We start from the raw sequence: 24697 nt of genomic DNA, 5'->3' as shown, positions 1-24697 counted from the left end.
CTTGCTGCTCAACTCTTTCAAGAGGCAATGCCAAGGACTGTTGAGGGAGACTTACAGCCTTTCCTTCTCTGGAGCATGCAGCTTCTTAATGCTGTTCTTCTCTTGGGAGTGTTGCTCAGGGTTTGGCTTTGCCAGGCAGAGGAAGAAGCTTTAATTGTTTCACTTTCAATCAAGTTTGAAACCTCAAAGACAAAAGTTGTCTTTTCAGATCCACTCAGAAACCAAACAGACACAAAAAGGCAATTTCTGTCTATCTGGTTGTAGCCACATCTCTTGCCTTTATATTCTATGTGGTGGTCAAACACTGTTGCCAACACACAAATAAATAAAAATAAATTTTTTTGGAGAATCGCAACAATTATTATTATTATTTATGTTGTTATTATTATCATTAACTAAGACAGGATTTCTCTGTGCAGCCCTGGCTGTCCTGGAAGTTGCTTTGTACACCAGGCTGGCCTTGAACTCACAGAGACCCTCCTGCCTCTGCCTCCTGAGTGCTGGGATTAAAGGCATACACCACTACCACCTAGCCTGTTCATTATTTTTTTTATTTTAATAGCAGCAGTTTGTGTTGAAAATGTTTCCACAGTTTTTGTGACAGGTATTATTATTATTCATTGCCTACTTCCACTGTGAAAACTGGGTGTGATCACGGAACCTACCTTTGGCCAATGGACTATAGTGGGTGGATGTGGTGGCGAGATGGCAATGAAAAAGTCATTCCTATAGAAGCAGTTCTGATCCCCAGCACCCATAAGAAAAGCCCAACAAAACCAGAAAGATGTGTCAGCCATCCTGTAGTCCCCAGGCGGCAGAGATAAGTTAGGGGGTCCTCGGCCAAACTGCAAAGCTAGACTGGCTGAATTAACTAGCTGCTCCAGGTTCATCAGGACCCTGCCTCAGTAAGGAGAGTGATAAAGGAAGACTCATGATGCCTGGCTTCCACAGTTCACATATGTACATTCTCACTCACTAATACATGTGCTCATACACTTGTGAATATACACATATGTTGGGGGGAAAGGGAAGGGAGAAAGAGGGAGACAGACAGACAAATGGGGTGAATATGTCTAATTTCCAATGAACTTTCTCTACTTCAGCTTATTGAAAATCTCATATTACTGAAACATCTAAAAAGCAACTATTTAAATTATGAGTTTGGTTATTATTCCTTCTGCTAACTTGATCTTTGTTATTTGTAGTTCAATGTACTAAACAGAGACTATTGAGAAAACAAACACATGAAAATGAAATATTTAAATGCTTTCTATGTCCAATGGAAGCCTTAATGACTTTTCTTATACAGGGAACAGTCATACCTCCATATTTTCTTGTGTTGACTTTGTCTAAAGCAGAACACACTACATAGTCTTCTTCTCTTCGCCATTTTATAGTATTGCTTTATAGAAGTTGGCTATTTCACTCACAAAACAATTGTTTATTGAGGACCTGCTACATTCAAGTTACTGAAGAAGTTCTGTATATGTATACATATTTATTTGTGCTATAATTGTATCTAAATGTTGGATTTCCAGCTGATAATAAAACGGCGCTGATTGGTGGTGCTGATTACCAGCGGAAAAGTCACAGGCCACAGCGGGTGCATAGTCACCCGTACCTGCTGATGATGAAAGATGCTTGACCTGGAGGAGTAAGGGCAGGATCCTAACACCAGCTTCCAGAACTTTGACAAAATACATTTTTTTTCCAAATCACCTATTATTGGTGAAATTATTAAGGCCACTTGACGTAGTTATAAGGAAGATTGATTGATTGATTGTTTGATTGATTGATTTGGTTTTTTTGAGACAGGGTTTCACTGTGTAGCTTTGTGCCTTTCCTGAAACTCACTTGGTAGCCCAGGCTGGCCTCAAACTCATAGAGATCTGCCTGCCTCTGCCTCCCAAGCGCTGGGATCAAAGGTGTGTGCCACCACCGCCTGGCAAAAGGAAGATTTATTTAGCAGATAACTTACAAATGAAGGGATAGATAGGTCGTGAGGTCTGGGGAAGGTGTATTATCTCAGTCCAGCGGTGTTCTCTGGAGCTCTGCTCAGTCAACCTCCACTGTCTAGGATCCAGGAACAGAGAGAGTGCTGGCCCATCCAAATCTCAGGTCTCTCGGAGCCTCCCTTGGCCCTGCCTTGTAGGCGTGACAGTTGCCGAAGCCTCAATGGGAGTTGGAACTTCCAGATCAAAGTTGGAATGGCTACCCACTACAACCTATCTGTGGTATTTCAATGGCTTGAACTTACTAGTAAATTTTCAAATCCAAGAATAGAATCCCTGTAAGATATATATATATATATATATATATATATATATATATATATATATATATATATATATATATATATATTTCGAGACAGGGTTTCTCCATGTAGTTTTGGTGCCTGTCCTAGATCTTGTTCTGTAGACCAGACTGGCCTTGAACTCACAGAGATCTGCCTGGTTCTGCCTCTGGAGTGCTGGGATTAAAGGTGTGTGCTACTGCCACTTGGCATAAGAGATAAATTAATGGCGGCACAGCAAAATAGAATTGTACATTATACAGCAGACTAAAACCTTCAGACATTTGCAGTTCTATGAGGCATTATCAAAAGGAGTGAGGTAGCCTATTTCAAGTGTTATGCAGCTGTATAAAAGTAGTAGTCTTTGTCCTTATGATAAGAGCCTTGAAATAGAAGGCAAGGCACACAGAACATGTGTGAGTGTTCAAAAGTCTTATATGGGATGTAGGTGCAGTACTTTTAGAAGAAAGCAATGTAGAAAGTAGAACTGTGTTCACTGCACTCCAAGAACTTAGAGGGAGGAATAGAAGAGTAGACTGGGTGAGCCAAGGAGGCCTCATAGAGGCTATCACTTGAAGAGTGTGGTGGTTTGAATGAAAATAGCCCCCATAGGCTCATGGAGAGTGGCACTATTAGGAGGTGAGGCATTGTTGGGGTAGGTGTGGCCTTGTTGGAGGAAGACTGTCACTGGGGGTGAGCTTTGGGTTTCAGATGCTCAAGCCATGTGCAGTGTCTCTCTTTTCCTGCTGCCTGCTGACCCATATATAGAACTCTCAGCTCCTTTATCAGCACTATGCCTGCCTGTGAACTGCCATGCTTCCCTCCATGATGATAATGAACTAAAACTCTGTAAGCTAGCCCCAATAAAATGCTTTTCTTTATAAGAGTTTCAGTGGTCATAGTGTCTCTTCATAGCAATAAAAATCCTAACTAAGATAAAGAGTAAGCAAGCATGCCATCTTCTCAATATCTTCTCCCCTGGTGTGTGTGTGTGTGTGTGTGTGTATGTGTGTGTGTGTGTGTGTGTGTGCCCACATGAGCCTTAAGGAGACACTAAGCCAACCTCAGGTGCCATTCCTCATGAGCCATGAGCCTTGTTTTCCATTATTGGTCTGAAGTTCACTGATTAAGCTTGGCTAGGTGGTCAGTTTATCACAGGGATCCATCTATCCAGCTTTGGGACTGCAAGAGAGCACCACTATGTCTGACTTTTTTTTTTCTGTGGGTCCATCTTGAGGATGGAATATAGGTCCTCATATTTCCATTACAAATAAACATCTCTTCCACCCAGTTTTTCAATACATTGAATGAAAATCAATAATTGATAACTGTAAATATTATCTTACTAAGACACAGAGCACAGGAGATTGGAGTGGCTGAAAACAAACTGAAAAACAGAAAGAAGATGGGGGACCATTTAGCCTAAAAATACTCTGATCCTGTCCAGCTTGGGGAAGAGCCAAGTCTTGTAGAAGTGGGATTAAGGTATATGTGCAGATAAAACAAGAGGAAATGTGAGCATTTGGTCTTACAGACTTCCTCCCTGTCAGGCAGTGGGCAACTGGCCTAGCTGTCTGCCTTTCAATAATAATTCTAGGCTCTGGAGGTTCTGAACAGGAGGTTTGACATTGGTGACATCAAGCACAGTGAAGTGAAGTACTAAGGCAAAGACTGAAACCATGACTGAGTCAATTTTCCAAACAGAGGGATAATATGGACTACCTCTCCCCCTTAGGCTAACCTCAAACATCTGACAGACACATCTTCCTAGGCCTCCCCTTTACCATGATTTTGGAATGTCACAGATTTCTCAACTGCAACCAATAAATTGATGTTAAACACTTTGGAATGTAGTCTTCAAAAGATGAGTGTGAACCCAGCCAAACTGTTGGTCATGAAAGAGGATAACGGGGAGAAGACAACTTTCAGACATGGAAGAACTCAAAACACTTGCCTTCTTGGGAAGCTGCTGGGGAACCATTTTCACCACAGTAAAGGGCTGAACTAATGATCAGAAGTCATTGATTCTGGGAAGCAACAGGAAATACAGAAAGCCCCAGACATGATGAGACCTAGAGAGCAGCCAGCAGGGAACAGAACAAAAGTTACACTGGGGAGGGCCTGAGAAGCAGTTGGAGTGGGCACACCTCCCAAGGTTTCCTGCACTTCATGGCCCTCATAGACGTTGGTACTAGTGCTCTGTACTTCCTGCTTCTCCTTTCTCTTGATTCTAAGTAAAATAAATATTTTGTTTTTGCTTGTATTTTTTGCTGGCTTATCATTTCCTTTTTGATATAAGAAGTATACTCATTTGATGGATTATATAGTCAAATATTACCAATGTTTGAAGTAAGTATCACAATTTCTGTGCTCCCATTTGAGTTGTTTCTTATAGCATCTGATGAAAAAGTAAAACTAACATTTATATACAGAAATCTAGGTGATTTTATGTTACCTCTTATTTGTAGAAATTTACTACTTCTCTCAATTATTCACTGAGTAAGTTGAAAGGGCTGATTTTCTATTCTTGTTTAGGTGGGGGGGCAACCTCCAATAACTACCATTTATAGGGAAGAATTTGCACTAGGCAATGTCTTAAAATAATTTTGAAATGTATTTATTTACATCTCAAATATGACTTTCTAAAATGTACAAAGTCTCATTTTCACAGCTGCAATTAAGTGACTTTTTAGGATAATGTTTCATTTGGCTGTATTATGTTAATAATCAGCTAGATGTTGTATATCTCTTTCATCGTTATGTGCTCATGAATTATTCAGGAGTGTTCTCTTGCAAATGAGGAGTGGAAGAATTCAGTTCCTTTTTCTCCAAAAGGGTCAGACTTGCTGTGTTTTGGTTTAGAAGAGAGGAGGGAGGGAGGAGAGAAAGGAGAAAGAAAAGGAAACTAGGGTTTTTTGGGTCTTTTAAATTTTATTGAACTGATGGAAATCACCCAAGTAACCAGTAATTGGAAAACAATCAAGTAAATTATAATACATTTAGTTGACAAAATGATGCAGCTATCAAAAAATAATGGTTGGAAAACAACTATGGTTAAGTGGGAATATATTATATTTATGTAACAAGTAAAACATCAAGATACAAAAATATGTGTACATTACAATTAAACTGAAAAATAGTCATAGGAAATAATGTAGAAGAAAATACAACTAAATTATAATAATTATATTACTATGATAAGATTGTTGGTGATTACCATTTTTCACAGATTTGAGTGTCATGGTTTGAAGACAGGGTGAATCCTGACAGGCTCATGTGTGGCATACTTGGTCTCTAGCTGGTGGTGTTATTTGGGGTGTTTATGGAAACTCTGGGAGAAGGGTCATAGCTGGAGGAAGTAACCATTAGAGGTGTGGCTTTGAGAGTCCCTTCCTCAGTCTTTTCTTCCAGTCTGCCATGAGGTGAATGGCTTCCCCTTCACATGCTTTCATGATGCTCTGCCTCACCACAGATTCAGCATTAAAGAAGCCAATATCTCTGAGACATCTCCTCTCATTATGTTGGTTTTCTTAGGTTTCTGTCACAGAGACATAAAAGTAATTAACATTATTGCTACTATATTTTTTTTGAGAAACACCTATGTGTCAGGATATAAGATGAAAAAAAATAGGCATAATGATTTATGATGTGTCAAGTTTTCCTTTGTGATAACTGTTGCACAACTTTGCTTTAAACGTTCTGTGCTGGAGGGAGGAGGAGGATTCATAAGACATGAAATAAACACAACTTGCAAAGTTAAGGAAGCTTCTAAAAGTTACAAGAAGTATAAGGCTTCTCTCCAAGGTTATGTATGAGATAATTGTCGAGGAGAACTGCCTGGCCCTCTGATATGACTGCAAGTTGTACAAGGGACATAGCCTTGATGAGTTGTCACACATATTAGGTAGGCTTTTCAGTGATGTAAATGTCTGTCTTTGAGTCACTCAGGTTCTTCTAAGTACTCTAACTCATACTTCTGTAGGTAACCTAAATAAACTAACTGGTTTACCAAGTTAGACTTGGATGGAATCTTTTTTTTTTTTTTTTTGGTTTGTTTTTGGTGCCTTATCTGGGATAAATAGACATTTATTCATGTCTTTAGAAAAAGTCACTCAATAATATCAAAATAAAATGGTATGTAAATCAAACAAGTTAAGAAAATTTCATTGAGATTGTAAGTGAAAATATCAGTAATTTAAATACTTGATAGGCAATTTCACTTGTTCTTCTTATATTCAACAATCATGAGGAAGACAATTCTTTTTTTATAATCATGAAACTAAATCTCAAAGAGAGCATGTAACTTGCCCACACTTATTTTATATATAGTTTCTAGAATTATGCCTTTATAAAAGTAGCATTTTAATTCAACCAGGTAAAGTTGCAGCAGAATAGAAAGGGAAACTGTAGATAGACCCTATGTGTGAACTCAGGCACACTTGCTTCATCTTTTGCATATTAATATATTAATTGTGTCATTAGCCAACACATTGAGTTAACATTGATTATTAATTCACAACATATCAAATAATATAAAATTCTGACAGAATAAAAGACTGACTCTGTCTTGACTAAAAGTTGATACTCAATCATTTAAGAAGAATTTATTAGGCACTAACTGTCAGAACACATTCCATAAATGAAATTGTGTGAGGAGATTTCTGAGACCCTGTAAGAAAACTCCAAGTAAACAAGACAAGAGTCTGCTCCTCCATCACATGGTTTTGTTCTTGGAATGTACTTTTGTGTCCCTCCCAGGTGTAAATAGGAGTTGGTTTACTTCAGATTACCCATCATTTTACTATTATTATTCAGAAAGATATTTCCAAGCACAAGCTGTCCTCCTGACTGTATATAGCCTAAACTCATGTGCCCTTGTCCTTTGTGGCTGTATACAACTTGAACTCAAGTGAACTTTTCTCACATGATCTTGCTTAACGCTCAGAATGCCCTCAGAATATAAATTGTCTGATGCCCTGAATCAACCTGGTTATTATATGTGACTATAGTCACCTTTAATTTTGGACTCCACATACTGCCAAATAGTGGCAACAACTAACCACTATGGTTCTGTAAACTGTTTCAGATCTGAGACACAGGTAAGATGAAGCCAAGTTCTCCTGTGCCAGGAGATAGAAATAAAAACAACATCGAAGAAGCTGAGGCTGTGCTGAAAAAAGCACAAGAGGCTGTGGTGCTAAGCACAAAGGAGGGTCACAGTGTTTAAAGGGTAGGGAGAGCTTGTGAGAAAGTGCAGTCTGAGCAGAAACCTGAAGCAGGAAAGGAATGATCTGAGCAAGGACATATGGGGCACAGAACACTCACAGAGCAGCCAGGAGAATGGAGCAAGACAGAGAAAGGCATAGTGTATGGTAAGGTGAAGACAGGAGACTATTAGTGATGATGCTAAGGAATTGTTTCATCATCTTTAATTTTCAGTATTACTCTTGTTGTCCTGTACGTAAAGATTATAGAGAAACAGGGGAGAGGCAGGAGCCCCCAGTAGGAGGGAGGGTTGATACTGCCAGAGGCATGGAAGACTACGGGAGCTGTAAGAGATGGGAATTTTGCCCTATGGATTACAAAACTAGCAGGTTAGCCTGATGTAGACTCATGGGTGGTAGTCATGAAACTCTGTCATGACATAGTAGTCAATACTGGCTTCATACATACGAAGCACAAGAGACTCACAGGGAACTGTCTCCTAATTATGTCGTGTGACGTGGTTGAGGCATTCTGGAAGTATTTTATGAGTAGAACTCACAGCAGAGATGGGTTGTAAGAAAGCGAACCAAAGGTAACACTATGCTTTTTGCTAAGCACTCTGCCAAATGCTGGGGATTCTTAGCAAATGAGACATCCCAGACCCTTGCTCATGGACTGATCTCCCTGTGGAGACCTAAAGCAGCTGAACATGCCAAATAAGCAAAATCTTAGTAAAATTTTGGAATAGTAAAAAAAAAAAAGGATGCAGGAAATAAACAAGATTGCAAACAAACCTACTTTACATATAGATTCTAGGAATTTTAGCTCTATAAAAATATGATTCTATTAAGCCAGGTAAAATTTTAGTCAATACAAGGAGAGAAAAGGTACAATAGAATTATCTTCTTACTTGAGACTTAAAATTTCCCTGCGTTTGTGCCTTCCTCAAATAGACTTAGTATTTTTTACATTATTAAGAGTTCTGATATGTTAACTTTGGAAAACAAATGTAATTTTAAAAAGCTCTATGTTTTAACCAAAATTACTTTACTTTTCTTGTTTATAGGCATAGTTTTGGGGGCTGAAGTAATGAGCTATTATTCTTGGTGGAAAAACCATCGTTAATTTTATTGGACTATCATCTGTCTATCAACTGTTATTTCAGTTTTTTTTCTACCAACTGAAATAAAAGCTCAATACAAAACAAAATTTTCTTGAAAATTCATTTTTAGCTTTTAAAATAATGACAGACTTAATGGTTGTTTGAATTATGAGTATTCCCATAGGGTCTTGGCATTTGAATACTTCATCTCCAGATGGCGGTACTGTTTGAAGAGGTTTAGAAAGTGTGGTTTTGCTATAGAAAATACGCCACTCAGGACAGGCTTTGAAATTTCAAGGCCTCACGCCATCACAGTTTCTCCTTTGCTCTCTGACTGTAGCTTGAGAAGTAAGCCGTCGGCTCTGAGCTTTTGGTTCCAGCTGCTGCGTCTGCAGCCCACTTCTGTGTTGTTCTTCCCACTGTGGTCCCTAACTCTTTGGAACTGAAGCCCAAATAAACCCTTCTTTGGCACATTGCCTCGGTCATGGTGATTTATCAAAGCAACAGAAAGGTAACAAATATAGTTACGCACTAGATGTATTATAAGACCTTGAATGAGGGAATGTCTGTATATTCCACATATTGTTTTATATTCTGATTACCATAGATGGACTCTTTAGTACCCATTGCATTTGATCAATCTTTGATGTCTTCCTAACTTTCTATCACTTTTGGTACCACAAACATGCTCTAAGAGGCATTTTCCAAGTGTCTGTAATGATAAAAATACTGATACTTTGAATTATCTCAGTGTGAATTTAAGGAAGTATTCAAAGCTATTAACTTCTTCACTCTCTTCCTGTTGTCATTTCCAAAAGTGGATGAGTGTACCCATTTCATCTCAAGTTTTTTATCATTAGCTGTTGTTTTTCTTGTGTTTATGTGTTTGTACATGTGTTTTGAGCTAGCATGCTTGCAAGTGCACATATATGTGGAGGACAGGAAGGCTTTCTCAATTGCTCTCCATAGACAGGCTGGTTAGCAAAGCCCCAGAATCCTCCTGTTCCATTTCCCCAGTGTGGGGATTACAGGTGTGTGACACTGTGCTTGAATTTGTATGTGGTCCTGTCTAGGCATCCAAACTTTGGCCCTAATGCTATGTAGCAAGCTCTTTGCTGATGGTGATATCTCCTCAACTCCCTAGTTGTTCTGCATTTCAAAAAAAAGTTTGGTAGATGGGAATAGCAGCTCAAGTATGTCTCATTGATACTTATTGGAATCCTCTTGAAGTTGTATATATTTTTACATTCATTCACTTTTTTATGTTCTCTGGAGTGAGCTTTATGTTCCTGCACCTTACTCATTAGATATGTCTGTTGAATGACACAGCTCCTAAGTTGTGAGCAGATGTTGACAGTCTGATTTACAACACTTACTTCTAGGCATTGGATTGTCCCAGATGGCAGTGCCAAGGGAGGAGGAGAGGCAAGAAGGTACTTGAGATAAGATGAGAGGAGCTTTCTGGAGTGCACTCCAAGCAGAAGGGGTTCCCCATCTAATGTAGGGAGCCTCCTGGACCTACCTTTGGTTCCACTGCTTTCTTCCAGTTACCTGCCACATGCGCAGCTATCCATGCTTTCTACTGCACTCATGGAAAAGTGGATACATTTATCCAATTACAATGTGGTATAAATATGAAAAGATAAGATGTAATACAAGAAAATGGCAAAGAAAGGATGAGTATTTGGAAGCCTTCCTTAATTAAAGGAGCCTGAAGAGAAAGCACGCCTATAGGCACCTAGAGTGTCATGTCTCTGGTAAAAAGCACAGTACTACTGGAGCATCCTATTCCTGTTTGGCTGAACTGTAATATAATGTGAGTCAGGAAGTAGCTTTCTTCTTGGTATCTATCAAGATGACTATGTTAGGTAAGAGAGATGAAGGATTAATGTGCTCCTTTAGTCCCTGACAGTACTGCCCACTTCATGCATTAGAGGAAAATAGATGTGCTAATTTGAAGACCAAATAATAAGATAATCATCATGCATCATTTCTCCATCCTTTCTATGAGACTGAAATAGTTGTAATAATCAGAGATCAGGAGAAACCATTCCTTCCTGATCCTGTGACTCACACTGTGTGAGCCGCTAACACAGCATAATATACAATGCAGCTGTAATGCAGTCTGCATTGAAGCAATCAGAATTTCATCAATGCTGCATAAAGAATTCCTGTCTATACACAGAGACTCCTATGGTACTTAGGAAGCATGAAAATTGGACTTCATTTGGCTTTCTAGCATTGATCACCTTTTTCTATCGTGTTGGCTTATTCATTTACATTTATTCTCATTTAAATGAATACTTCAGGCCTAGCATTATCTTTTAGTGGCCAAAAGGGGTTAGTGCTATTTATTTATCTGTTAGTTACAATTTAATCTTCAAAAGCCCACAGTGTAATGAAGCAAGAGGAATACAGGTATGTGTGTGACAGGAGAGATAATTGTCTGAACATGACCAGTTTACTGCACATACCTTATGCAACCTTCTTTACTGCTCCGTAACATCTTAGGAGGCACGTGAGCATGCTCCATGGCCAGAAAAGCATATGGTTTTACTAGTAACTCATTGGAGACAGTCTCAGTTTCTAGAATATTCTTTGTTTTTATTTTTTACTATTCTCTCTGTGCTTGTTATCTTATTTGAACTGACTTTAGACTCTTAGCACAGTCTCTTTTCCTCCTTTCCTTTTGTTTTACTTTTTTCTCTTCACATGTAGTTAAAAGTGGGTAATCTGCTGTTCTTAGGCTGCTCTAGAGGGTAATGAGGACTCCAAGTTGGAGGCACTTCACCAGCTTCCATAAGCTCTATATTAATCTTTGCAGAGCCTTTGGGATGGGAGCATAGTTATATAAAACTAATCTCTTTGGTGCCAAAAGTGATCGTTCTCATATCCAAACTATAATATAATTACGCAAAAAGGCCTCTTCTAATAGGAGGTAGCTCAAGATGAACAAGCAGGTACAATTGACAGAGTCTCGACCAGTTGTAGCTAATCTTCTAAGGTTCCTGAAGCCAACATAGTTCATGGCAGACATCTCCTAGCCACTGTATCAGAAAGGTACATTTGCTAAAAAGTGCTTTCTAGGCTTAAACAAGCTAAAGATCATCACAGTTCCAATCTATAAGAGATATTTAGTGAGTTAGAAACAACCAAATTACTCCACCAACTGAAGAACTGACCAACAGACTGACCGATGCAGCAGTCAACCAACCAATTGACTGACCAGCTGACAGAAGTGGCACCTTTCTTTCTCTAGGCTCTTTGAAATATGTGTGAAAGAAATTATATATCTACCAGTTGTACCTGCTTTTATCCAATATACTGGGGAAAGGCTTGCTGATTCTTTGAAGTTACTGAGTGTGGGTCTTGGAGGCCACAATCTGAGTCTCACTGGCAACAACATTGTTACTGTGAAGGAAAGGTATCCATAAATTAAACTTTCACAGTCATTGCCTAGGTCTGCAGAAGCCCACTATGGGCACATGTAGTGAATTCTGTGTGATCCATCCTCATGGGAAAGATAAACCATAGACTAAGCTGGATTTCAGAACTGCTTCTTCCAAATGGATCCATCATGAAAGAATATGTTGGTGGCACTCCTGAGGCTATTAACATCTTGCTACATTAAAAACGAACTTCTACTCAATAAAAGTTGTTTGTCTAAATGGCCTAAATATGTATGCTTGAATACCCTCTATTTTCTCCATTTTCCCTAAAAAAATGGCATTTTAAAGTTACATCATGATAAAGACTTGTACCCATTTCTCTTGTAATTATCTTAATTGCACTTGCTATCTATAATCACTGCTTTTCAGAGTCAGCCAACTTAGCTTTAAATGAAGCTCTTACTAGGAACCAAAGAACTTTTCCTTTGTAAATGATATAAAAAGATGCAACATATTATGTACTAAGAAAATTAGTTGTTTTTTTCCCCTCCAGAGTGCCAAAGAATCTCTTTCATCTCCTGCATTCTCAGTAGCTCATTACTGATTCATATTTGAACCCATTCCTTCTACAGGCTCACCTGGCCCTGTTTTACCAACTTCACATAAACCCAAAGCTTTCCAAAGCACTTTGGAATTTTCTTTTATATGTATAAAAATTCTTTAACATATAGAAAACTTTTAAAAAACTATTTAGCATAATTTTATACAACAATAATAAAATACCCGGCCATCCTTTAAATACAAAAGCAGTTCGTATTTTAGTTGTTAGCATTATTTTGGCTTCTCAGTTGGTCCCTATTGTAATTTCTTTTTTTATTTTACTAGTAAGTCTGAGAGGAAGCCAGTCTTCATCCGGAACAGAGTATGAGTTTGTAGGGAACAGCATATCCAGTAGTGGGCGCTACTGAAATGCATGCTGAGCTCTGGATCTGCTCAATGTTTTGAATTAACAGCCCTCCTACAACCTTTTTCTTTTCTTTCTGCTTCTCCCACCTTTGGAGAATTTCTTTGAACTTTTCCTTTCATGTAACATTTGTTTTCTGAGTGTAGCTCTGTGAATTGCTCCTCTTGTTCTTGTACCTTGAAGGTGAAGGTAAGGCCAGTTTTAACTGTGTTTAAGCATCCTCAAGCTGTGCCTTCTTTGTCCCAAGTCCCCAGGCCCACCTGGCCTAGTAAACACTGCTGAAGTAGAGTCAAGTGAATGCTGTGCAGTGTATGGAGGACATTTCTTTTTCAAAAGGCTATTGCTGGGTTCATGTCTTTGTGGGTAGAGGCCAGAGCTTTCATGTAGAGTCTGTTCTGATGCACAGCTGGAACGACCTGCCTGCAAAGAGCAGCCTGCATTTGTTTAATGCTGATTCCCTTTTGGAGCATTTGTTTAAGTAGATGAGAAGAGTACCCCTGTCTACACTAGCTCAGCTCTCATGTCAGGGAGAACAGCAGTTTCAAAGCTGTACCTCTGTGGTTTGAATGCCACTTTGAAGATGTGACAGTGGCAGGTGGAAAAACAAAAGGCCCAGCTAGGTTCCATCCTCAAACTGCCACTACAATGAAGTACCTTAGACTCCTCAGTGAGAACAAAGTGGTCCATAAAGTCAAAGACATGCTTCTGGAAGAGATGAAAACATGTTTAATGGGTCACAACATTTTAGCCTTTACTTACCCTGGAAGTTGAGTAAACATCCCCTCTGTCAGTAACCTTTTTTCTGCCCCCAGGATATTCCTGCCACCCCAAGATCTGGGTACCCTCACAAACAGTTTGTAGAAGATATACCTGATCAGTAGATTTTGCCTTCTTGACCTGCTTATTTCTCTCTCCTAGATAGCCTCAATCCTTTGATGCACCATGTCTGCCATAAGTGTGCATCTACCCTGGCAAAAATTGTGCTTTTTCTCTATAGCACCACATTTTCAACAAATGCATTAAGGGGTGGGGCCAAAGTGATATGCACTTTGTTGAAGCAGATTTCTTAAGTCACGTGAGTTGGAGCTCTCAGATATAATTGTGCTTTTTATAGATCTAGTGAACATTTCTCTGTGAAGTTGGTATGCTTTGCATGGATTTTCTAAGGGACTTAAATAGATAACATGACTAATAACTCCCTCCTGCTAGCTGGGGTACACCTGAAATTGGCTGAATTAACAATGCAGTGACTTCCTATATCATGAGCTCCTGGGTACCTCAGATGGTTTAAATGAGGAGTTCTAGGTTTCTTGTTTTATGTTTATATAAAACAGATTTTTCTAAACTTTCTTCCCCCACCTCCTCTAAATCAGACTCATAGAATTTTAGAAGCTTCCGGGTTCTCTTGTCTTTCACGTGACCTTCAGAGCTCAAGTTAGACAATCAACTTGACAGTGTTGGGGACAATTTTAGCAGAAGTTGAATTTGGCTACTTGTTGAATTTACAGACCAAGGATGAGTTAAGAGTACTGCAAACTTAGCGAAAACATTGCTCATGTGCTATGTGATTTCATAAGTTTAGATGCTATTACATTTTAGTGATATTTTGAGGGTAACATTAATTTTAAAGACTTCAGTTCATGTTTAGGCAGTTGTATTGGTGATATTTTATGGATGTAGCTTCTGATATTCCTGGGGAACACAATCTCACAGTAAATTCCCTGTTTCTCTTACAATCTTTCTCCCTGTTTTTCTGCAATGATCTCTGAGCCTTAGGTGCAGGAATTGTGTTATAGATATATCTTTTGGGACTGGCCTCAATAACTCTACATTTTGATTGGTTGAGGTTTTCTGTAATGGTCTCTGTCTGTTTCAAAGAGAAGTTGCCTTAATGAGGCTCGATGACTTCACTTATGCATAAAAATGAGGACAAATATTTAGAATGTGGTCAGGGATTGTGCTGGTTTAGGAAAGTGGTGGTTGTAGGTTCTCCTCCAAGATTTATGAGCTCATTATCCCTGGATGGTTGACTAGGTTTCAACAACAGATATGATTTCCCTCTTGTTGCACAGGCCTTAACTCCAATTAGGAAGTGGCTGGTTACTGCTAAGGTATGCATGCCACTACTACACCCTTGGGGTTACTGTGCCATGCTGGCCATTGTTGTGTTTCATACGCATCATAGCTGGGTACTACTGGTTGCTTCCCTCCTTTGGAACCTTGCATGGCACCTTTTGATAATATGAAAACTGGTCCTCAGAGAGGAGAAATTCAGGTCAGTTTTAGCTCAGAGGCTTCTGGGCCCTGTGTCTTTAGCAACAAAAAAATTACCTTCCACCTCTGGGAGAGCAGCAATAGCAATAGCCTATAATGTTTTGGGGGGTCTCTTGGATGACCCTGATGAACAAATCCAAAAGGAACTTCTCATGACTGGTGTTGGGTTTTTTGTTAAGTTGTCTTTGTCTTTTGGAGGGGGCATTGTCAGTTCAGATAAGGAAATTTCATTTAAACTGTATGTGTATATTTATACACTGACTTACATGTATAACAGGTATTTTTAGGTAGATTAATATTATGATTCCTTATGACTTTTTCAGACATCCTAGCTGTTATTTTATCTTCCTCCCTTTTTCTGTACTTATCTACTTCCTTTCTCATTAATTAGAGTCCCCTTATCTTAGGTGCTGTAAGACATGGTGGTACACATCTGTTATCCCAGTACTCCAGAAGCTGAGGCAGTTTCAAGCCAGCCTAGGCTTCATGGCAGGACTGTCTCCAGAACAAAATAGAAAAATTGCATTTGCTTCTCAAATTACAAAAATAACATGAATTTCCATTTAAAATGTAAACGATACAATTTCTCACATATGCCTTCAAAATTTAGCATTTTCTCATCTCAGTGTCTTTGCAGCCTGACTCGGCCCATTCTGCTTCCTGTTGTTTTATATACCCATTGCATCAGGTTATAAACACAAATGTTTGTTGCTGTGGGATGTTAATGTATGTCCTGTGGGAGCCCTTCTTGGGTTCCTTGTGGCGTTACCCAGCAGGTGTGCATAGAGGATGATTAGGACCATGGGCCTGAGTGCAGGTGTCTGAGATGGTCTGCACTTGGCTTGTACTGGGGGATGGTCTGTATGTCAAGTTGCTCTGATTGGTCAATAAATAAAACCTGATTGGTCGTGGCTAGGCAGGAAGTATAGGCGGGACTAACAGAGGAGAAATAAAAGAACAGGAAGGCAGAAGGAGACGCTGCCAGCCACTGCCAGGACAAGCAGCATGTGAAGATGCTGGTAAGCCACGAGCCACGTGGCAAGGTATAGATTTGTAGAAATGCGTTACTTTAAGATATAAGAACAGTTAACAAGAAGCCTGCCACGGCCATACAGTTTGTAAGCAATATAAGTCTCTGTGTTTACTTGGTTGGGTCTGAGCGGCTGTGGGACTGGCGGGTGACAGAGATTTGTCCTGACTGTGGGCAAGGCCGGAAAACTCTAGCTACAGTTTGTTTCTGTTGAAATAGAATAATTTTGGATGCTATTTTCTTTTCGCTTAATACCATAGCATCCTTATAAATTAATAATTATGGAACTAACAGCTTTCTTTTCAACTTCTTTTTTAGTTCATTAACTCTTTACATATATTAAAATTTGAGATTAAAATACAATTACATCAATTTTTCCTTTCCTCCCTCCAAACGCTCCCCCGCACCTTCACTCTTTCAAATTCATGGTCTGTTTTTAAAAGCAGTTCATTTATATGTACATATATTTATCTTCCTGGATGTTTAAATACAGCTTGGCTGCTCTGTCCACACAACACTACTTCTATGTGTACCATCTTAGCGCTGACCCCTAATATTGAATAAACTATTGGGGGCCTGGGGAAGACTGTTATTTCTCCTGCTCTTATCACTTTAGTTGCTTGGAGTTCTTTGTCTAGGGTTGGTTATGTGCTTATCAACCCAGATATTCAAATTATGTAAGCAAGTTCATAACACTTCCTGCAGGCAAAATGCTTTTTTATTTTATTGCAATGTCTACAATTATTATTAATGTTTCATGTATAATTAATTATAGACTATAAGTTTCTTTTAATATGTGCCATATTATTTATTCTTCTGTGAGTTGGTCCTTATTAACTATTTTAGTTCATCAGAAAGATTATTGAAATCAATGCCTTTTTGATATAATGAAGCTAATAAAGATCACAATTCTGTCTTGTTTTTTTCTGATTCATGCTAATAGAGAACACTTAATAATCTAATTATATTTGGAAATGATTGCAGGAAGGTAGGTAAATCCCTACCAAATGACATTTGGAATTCCCTTAATCATACCCATAACTGTCAATATCATTGATCATCAGATTTCATGACATCTACTGTGTTTATTTGGCTATTCCTGTTATATAGAGTTTTTTCACCCTAAATTTTAAAACAGTTTCTTATCCATTAAGTTCAAGTATTGTTCCATTTTAAATGTATTTCCACATTATATTATTTGCTTCTAAACTCATTTTATCTACATTTTCTCTGGGCTAAGCTCAATTTTCTGTACATTATTTTCAAAGCTAAATGATTTATCTGACTCCAAGTATACCATTTCTTATTATATCTTATACTTCAGAGCCTAACTTTGCCTGTAAACTTAATTTTTGTGCTCCCCCCAAATAAATAGTACAGTAGTATGGTTTTAAAGATGAAAATGGAACTTCTTGATAGACGAACACTGATCTGAGAAATGGCATGGCATAGCCTGATGCACCCCCAAGATATTCCCTTCCCTTATTTTGTTTAAACAAGGCAAAAAAGTTAATTATAATGCTCAGTTGGAGTACCCAGTCAAGGAGGTCTGGTCAGCAATGGAAACAGAAACCTTTAGGCAAAGATGCTGGTAATTAGTGGAAAGTATGTGCTTAGAGCACAGAGTGGTAGAGTGAAATTAAGATAGGTTTTAGATATTGGGAGATTCCCCTCTGAGTTCTTTCCCTGTCCCCAGCCAAGTCTTTCAACTTAGACAATCTGCCACCTCTAAACTGATGTATCTTCAGTTGTCTACTTAGAAAATGCCAATAGTAATGCCATTAGGATTAAATGCTGTGAAGTGGCATTTACTATTATAAGTGTTGGGTTTTAGAAAATCTTAAATAGTTGATAAGTTTAACCATATCAAGTTATTGATTTTCAATTCAATTTTTGCTATAAAACAACCATTTTATAACTAATATTCCTGATACCTATTATGTCTAAACACTTAATGTAAATATATATATATATGTGTGTGTGTGTGTGTGTGTGTGTATAATTCTAAATTTAATTCTTCTAGTTTGATTTTATGTGTTTTTATTTGGTTATTTTCTTCTTTATCACTTTCTTGACCCTACTATATACATACTTATTCCTGCTTTAAAGACACTTTTATTACAACGGCTCTTTTAAAAACATATTAATTCTAAGTTAACAGCTATATTTTAAACTCTACCATCATACTCTGAAAGAATTAAATTATTTCCCACTGAGCTTATTCAAGTAAAATTCAGTTTTCTTGCAATATGACTTACACTTCATGTGCAAAATTTGCAATGGATTTATATTTATATATATGGTATTTGGTTAGAATAATAGCAGACATTTAAAAAGCTTTTTGAGTGTTTTACCTCGTCCTTCTCCTCTTCCTCCTTGTTTGGCTTCCTCCCTCCTCTTCCTCCTCTTTTTTGTCCCCTTTCTCCCCTTGGTTCTCCCCCTTGTCTTTCTCCTCCCTCTCTCCTTCCCTCTTCCCCACAATCCTGCTCTTCTTCCTATTTCTATTTCTGAAAAGCAGGAAACACCACTTCTCCTTTTTTTAGGTGCTGTGGATCTTCACTAAGAACCTTCTATTTTTTAAGTATTTCTTTTGATTTTAAACTGGATTGAATTGTTAGTTTTATTTGCTTATGAAGGTGAGAATAGATTCCTTTGAGACTGAATGACTTTTGGAGATCTACTTTACCCTTAGCACTTTAGAGAACAGCAGACTACAGTTTTATTGTTAAGGTACATATTATCAGTTATTTCTCTATTGTGGACAAATGTTATTTAAAGAATTAGAAATAGAAATAAACATCCACATCCTGGTATTGATGAGTTAAGATTTTAGTTAGTAGGAAGATACATCAATGTATGAATGCAAACATAATTATTTTCTCAGGCACTGTATGTACCATATACATATATACGGTAAAGTGGCCAACCTTAATGAGAGAGAATCTAGAATGTGGTAATCTGGGAAAAAGTTTCCAAGCCCAAGGAAAAGACTATATAGTTCTTGCTGAGAACAAGACTGTTGGACATAAAAGTAAGGTAAGTGTGCAGATGACTCTCAGCAAAGACAAAGATACACATCTAAACTGTTTTTCTGGAGCCATATTTATGCAGATGAACAATAAGGAACCCCCTTTCCCACTCCCGTATTCAAAGTTAATGAATTCTTATTCAACATTCCAATTGGAAAAGCAATTGAGATTCTGTTGTCTTCTCCTAAGTGAGATTCTAAAGGGCACTGGAAGAAAAGAGGTTGCTTTTTCTTAAAAGAGAAGATGGGTGTGTTTTTAGCCATAGCATAGTTTTTATGTAGTATATACTTTGCATGAAAAGCCTGACTCTCAGGACTGGCTCTTTAAATCCGAGTCTTGTCACTTTAGTCAAACTCTGTCTGGTGTAACTGTGTCCAAGAGAAAAGTGCTAAAAACTGTTGACTCTCTCCCTCTTCGTTTCCATCTCTAAACTGGCATTTATAGCGTCATCTCATTTTCATGCCAGCATCTCTGAGAATGAAGCCAGAAATATTGAAAACACAAGTTTATGTTTTTATTCTTGATCTTTCCTAATAAAAGACATGTGTTTAATTAGGTTAGTGCTTTTCCTGGATCTTTAATTATAGTACATATTCGTTTTCATCATGAACAGCTTACATTTTCATTTCCTGAATTATCTGAACTGAAAAAATGAAGCAGAGCTATGAAGTTCAACTGGATTCTCAAATCTTTGTAAGGAAAATCTGCCCCTAGAGATTAAAGAAAGCAGAGAATTTTAGATCTGTGTGAACAACACCATTAGCACACTTATAATGTGTCAAATTTTGAGTATGAAGAATCTAATACAAGTAATAATTATTTCTCTAGATTTCTTGAACAGAGGAAAAGTTTGAACATGTGCATGAAATAAAAACTAAAAGCAGTTTGAACTTATATTCCATCTTCTAACTACCTAGAAGACACAGATTGTCTCTGGGAAAAACAAATTACTGGTCCTTCTGCCTTATTTTGCCAAGCAGTGTTACCTTATTTTTTTTACCCGGATTTATTTATTTATTTATTTATTTATTTATTTGTTTGTTTGTTTGTTTGTTTTCAGCAGTGACATTTCTCAGCCAGAAAGCAGAATAATTGGCAGCTCTAGAGATGGAAATTAATGTAAATGCGTTACATTAAAAATGTTTTGAATAAAGATTTATATGTGAAGTTCTTAGGTATTCCCAAAGCAATTCAGTTTCCCAATTACATTTTGCTTAGATTTCTTAAGAAAACAGAAGGAGCAGACAGTTAACATCTGTGCCTTCTTATAATCAGGGTGTGTGGATGTGACATGAGAACATGGAGTGGACTCACTAGGAAGTGGACAGAAGATAGATGTTATTCTGTGCTGCTAATTGGCTATCATAATTTTTCAGAAAGTAAAGGACGTGGATCTGTATGAACAATTTATTATTACAAACATGACACTATGAAGAACATGAAAAATATTTAACTCTGATTCAGTTTGAAAAGAATTTCTAAAACATTTTTAAGGATGATTAAATTTATTTCTATTATTTATCTTTATATTTAGAGATCATAGAAAATCTCCATTCTAATATCTTCAACCCATCCTTCTTTCCTCTCTTCTCTCCAGACCCAAAACATGCTTATAAATTGACAATCTCCCAACTCTATATTCCTTTAACCCCTTTCTTAGTAGTGTGACAGTATGTATCATGTTTATCTTCATCTTTGGCATCCACAATAACCATGAAGTAAGCAGGGTTTATATGTGAAGATACTGAGGTTTGGAGGAGTTTACGCATGACTGAAGTTCATGCATTGCTAGAGCTATGGTTCCAACCCTCCCCTTTTTTTTCTAATAATATTTTGTATAACATCAGTAATTAGTTACTTCTTTATGAAAATATCTGAACAGAATCTTGTAGGTCCTAAAACAAATAATTATGTTTATTATAATCAAAGACCATTATTGACTATTTAATCACTTAATTTTCCAAGTAAGTATATCTATTTCTTTTCCTGAAAATATTGTTTTTATAAATAAAAGAATAAATCTCATATCAATCCCAATAGTCTAGATAAAATCATGGTTCATGTTTTTGTGTAGAAGACAATTTTGCATCATAGCATTTTAGTGGGATTATGAATTCATAGGTAGCAGTTTTTCGAGATTTTATTTATTTTTATTTTATGTGTATAAATATTTTTTTCTGAATTAATGTCTAGGCACAATGTGTTTTCAGTGGCTCCAGATGCCAGATGAGAGCATTGGATCCCCTGGGACCAGAACTACAGATGGTTGTGAGCAGCCATGTAGATGCTGGGAATTGAACATGGACCCTCTGGAAGAGCAGACAGTCCTCTTAATGCTGAACTATCTCTCCAGTGCCAGAATCTCTTTTTCCTGACTTTACTTTTACTTTTCTTTAATTGAAAACAAATCCATGTTGTCTATGTCCAGTTTTCTACTTTTAAAATATCACCCAAAAATGACAATTTATTAGTGAAAAAATCTTGTTTTGAGCTACACCAATTTCCTTTATTTATTGGTTTTGCTAATCTACCATATTATCTTACCAAGCTGTGTGTTTAAATTTTTATTGATTCAAAATTTGTAGTTTCTTTTTATTTTCCAATTCTTGGCTCAAGTATCTTAGAAATTTAGTGTTGGTCTAATTTATTGCCTATGTCAAGTACCATTGAAACACTAATTGCTTAAAAGGAAAACAAAGACACTCAATCCAAGGAGAATGCTGAAAAATAAAAAGTTCTGGGATAAAGGGAAAAACTACAGGGACAGCAAAAGATCAGTAGTTAGTGGTTTAGGAGAAACAAGGACAATGGTGATGAATAGCTAGAGGCCAGAAGGCTTTTAGAATGATGAAGCTATATTCTACATTACTAGAATGACAGCTACGTTTTGTTGCACATTCATCAAATTATACAGAATGTTCAGTGCCAAGAGTCAATATAAGATGTTAATGATAAGGGAAACTATGTGGAGAGGGTATATGTATGTACACACTTATGTATATATATACAGACATATATGACAATGGTAGCTATCCACAATTACTGCTGAAATTTTCTATAAGGTAAAACAAGCCTACAACTAGTATATTAATTTAAAAACAATTTTGAATTATATTTCCCAGGGTATATAAAAAAATCCACAAATGTGGCAAAGACTAGACTTTTTCTATCTGAGAAGAATAAGAAAGAAACTCATGCTTTCTGCTGGTAACTTTCTCTTTTACTTCATCTTAAAAAAAAACTCTGAAAATCTCTCTGTCTCCACAGAGCTATATATCTCTCCACACAGCTACATTTCTCCTTACAGCTACACATATCTATACAGTTCTTTCTACACAGCTCTCCCTACACAGTTCTCTCTACGCAGTTTTCTCTTCTATACAGCGACATCTCTCCTTTCTACTCCCTTGAAAAATCTTCTCAACAGAAAACTCTAGACAATATATGAGTTACATTTTCAGGGTCACATAGCATTTCTTGAGTAAACAATGAGAAACAGAGCCATTCTGGTAATACTTCAGAAATCAGTTTCTTTCAGGCTAGAGACATGGTGCTGACTGGGCATGGTGAGTAAGCATGCCAACTCTTGGATATCAGCCAAGTTCCCTGATATGCAGTCTGTGAAGCAAGCACATAGCTCTGAGTGGTCAGTGTCACAGAGAGTGACATTGAAATTCAGGATCTGAACAGTTAGTTGGCTGAACCTTGAGCCTTGCTTGTATCGTAGAAGTGGGGTTAGGAGTACATGCAGAGAGTCAATTACTGAGATAATTTGTATGAGAAGTTATGTCTTTAATGTTAACAGCCAGGCATTTTGCAAACAAAGAACTGGCACTAAAGTTATTTCATGCCTGATCTTGGTTCCACGAACACACACCTGGGAACTTGTCCTTGTGCATTTCATTTGCAGGAGCAACTAGTCTGCTTTGAATTTGCTCTGAGATTTTAAATCAGATAATGGTGTAAAAAGCTGTCTTTGTAACTGAGAATATTGTTATTTTCCTATGTCAATCTGAGCTATGAAAAATAGCCTAGTATTATTTTATTCATCAAAATTATACAGCTTAAGAAGAAATCATCTTTCTGACCATCCACAGATATATGTGTGCCCAGAAAGTATAAAACACACCACCAATAGGCTGTGGAAAGAACCCCACAGCTGTTCTTTTTAGGGAGGAATTGTGGCAGCACATGAGAAAATTACAGGCAGAAGAAACCAATTTTCTGTATGCTGCTTGATGAAGTTCCTCCCTCAGAGAGTTGTTCATCTGGTGTGTTGACACCTGAATTATTAATTGTCATCTGTTGTATTTATGTCATGGCCTGTGACATAATAGACATAAAGAGTTTATTTAGCTAACCCCATCAGAAAAGGCCTTGGTAAGCACAGACAAGTTCATTTAAGTTGTAGTATCAGCATACCAACAAAGAACTTGCCCAAAAGAAATAAAAATAATCACAAAAATGAAATATTCAGGAATCAGCATATATAAACATAGAAAAGATCTTTACAATCAAAAGTATGAAACACTGATTAAAATGATTGCTAACACAAAAAGAAATGGAAAGACATACCATATTCATGGATCAGTAGAACTATTTTAGATTATTTTTGAAATGACTGTATCACCCAAAACAATCTATAGATTCAATGCAATTCTCATCAATATACTAATGACTTTCTCCTCAGAAATATTCTTTTAAAATTCTAGATTCATATAGAACTTCAAAACAATCAATAGTTATGTTGTCATTGTTGCTTAGACAACCATGACAAGAAAGGAAGGATTTTTGACATATTCAGTACAGATAAACATTTCCCCTCAAATACTTTGTTTGTAGTTGGTTGAATCCATGGATAAGGAACACACACACACACACACATACACACACAAACACACACACACACACACACACACACACACACACACACACACACACACTGAGAGAGAGACAGACAGACAGAGATAGAGACAAAGAGAGACAAAGACAAAGACAGGGACAGCAACAGAGAGAGTTGGCTTATGTAATGTATAAGCACACAATCTAATTACAAGAATCTAGAATATTACAATGAGTTTATTTGTGGGAATAAATTTTCCCCACCAGAATTCAATTTTCTTGGTAAAGGACATAGTAGGATTTTAACTTTTTCTTTCTTCAGAGAAAATATGGCATTTATTCTCATTTCTTTGCCTCAAAATGGGTATCATTTGGGGTCCTTAGCTTTGACTTAAAAACTTATGATACTCTTACATGTAGAATTTAAATAAATGACTTTTTGGTTTTTCTTTATGCATTTTCCATATTTTCTTCTACTTGGATATTTCATTTTCTTTTTTTTTCTTTTTGTATAGCTCTGCATATCCTGGACCTCACTCTGTAGACCAAACTGGCCTTGAACACAGAAA

General features: G+C 37.3%; 1 long non-coding RNA gene across 9 annotated transcripts in view; it reads left to right on the top strand.

Annotated features, from left to right (window-relative positions):
* LOC143267277 (uncharacterized) overlaps positions 1-24697 on the top strand; it is a 177470-nt gene that overhangs the window by 46286 nt on the left and 106487 nt on the right. For 2 of the 9 annotated variants that reach the window (XR_013042254.1, XR_013042245.1), the window contains one exon: positions 19142-19293. The exons of the other annotated variants lie outside the window; for them this stretch is intronic. This is a non-coding gene — a long non-coding RNA (uncharacterized LOC143267277). The remainder of the gene's footprint in view (positions 1-19141; positions 19294-24697) is intronic. 9 annotated transcript variants of the gene reach the window in all.

The sequence above is a fragment of the Peromyscus maniculatus genome, chromosome 9 (genome assembly GCF_049852395.1).
Source record: "Peromyscus maniculatus bairdii isolate BWxNUB_F1_BW_parent chromosome 9, HU_Pman_BW_mat_3.1, whole genome shotgun sequence".
Taxonomy (NCBI): Eukaryota; Metazoa; Chordata; class Mammalia; order Rodentia; family Cricetidae; genus Peromyscus; species Peromyscus maniculatus.
This window is presented reverse-complemented; position numbering and strand designations above follow the sequence as displayed.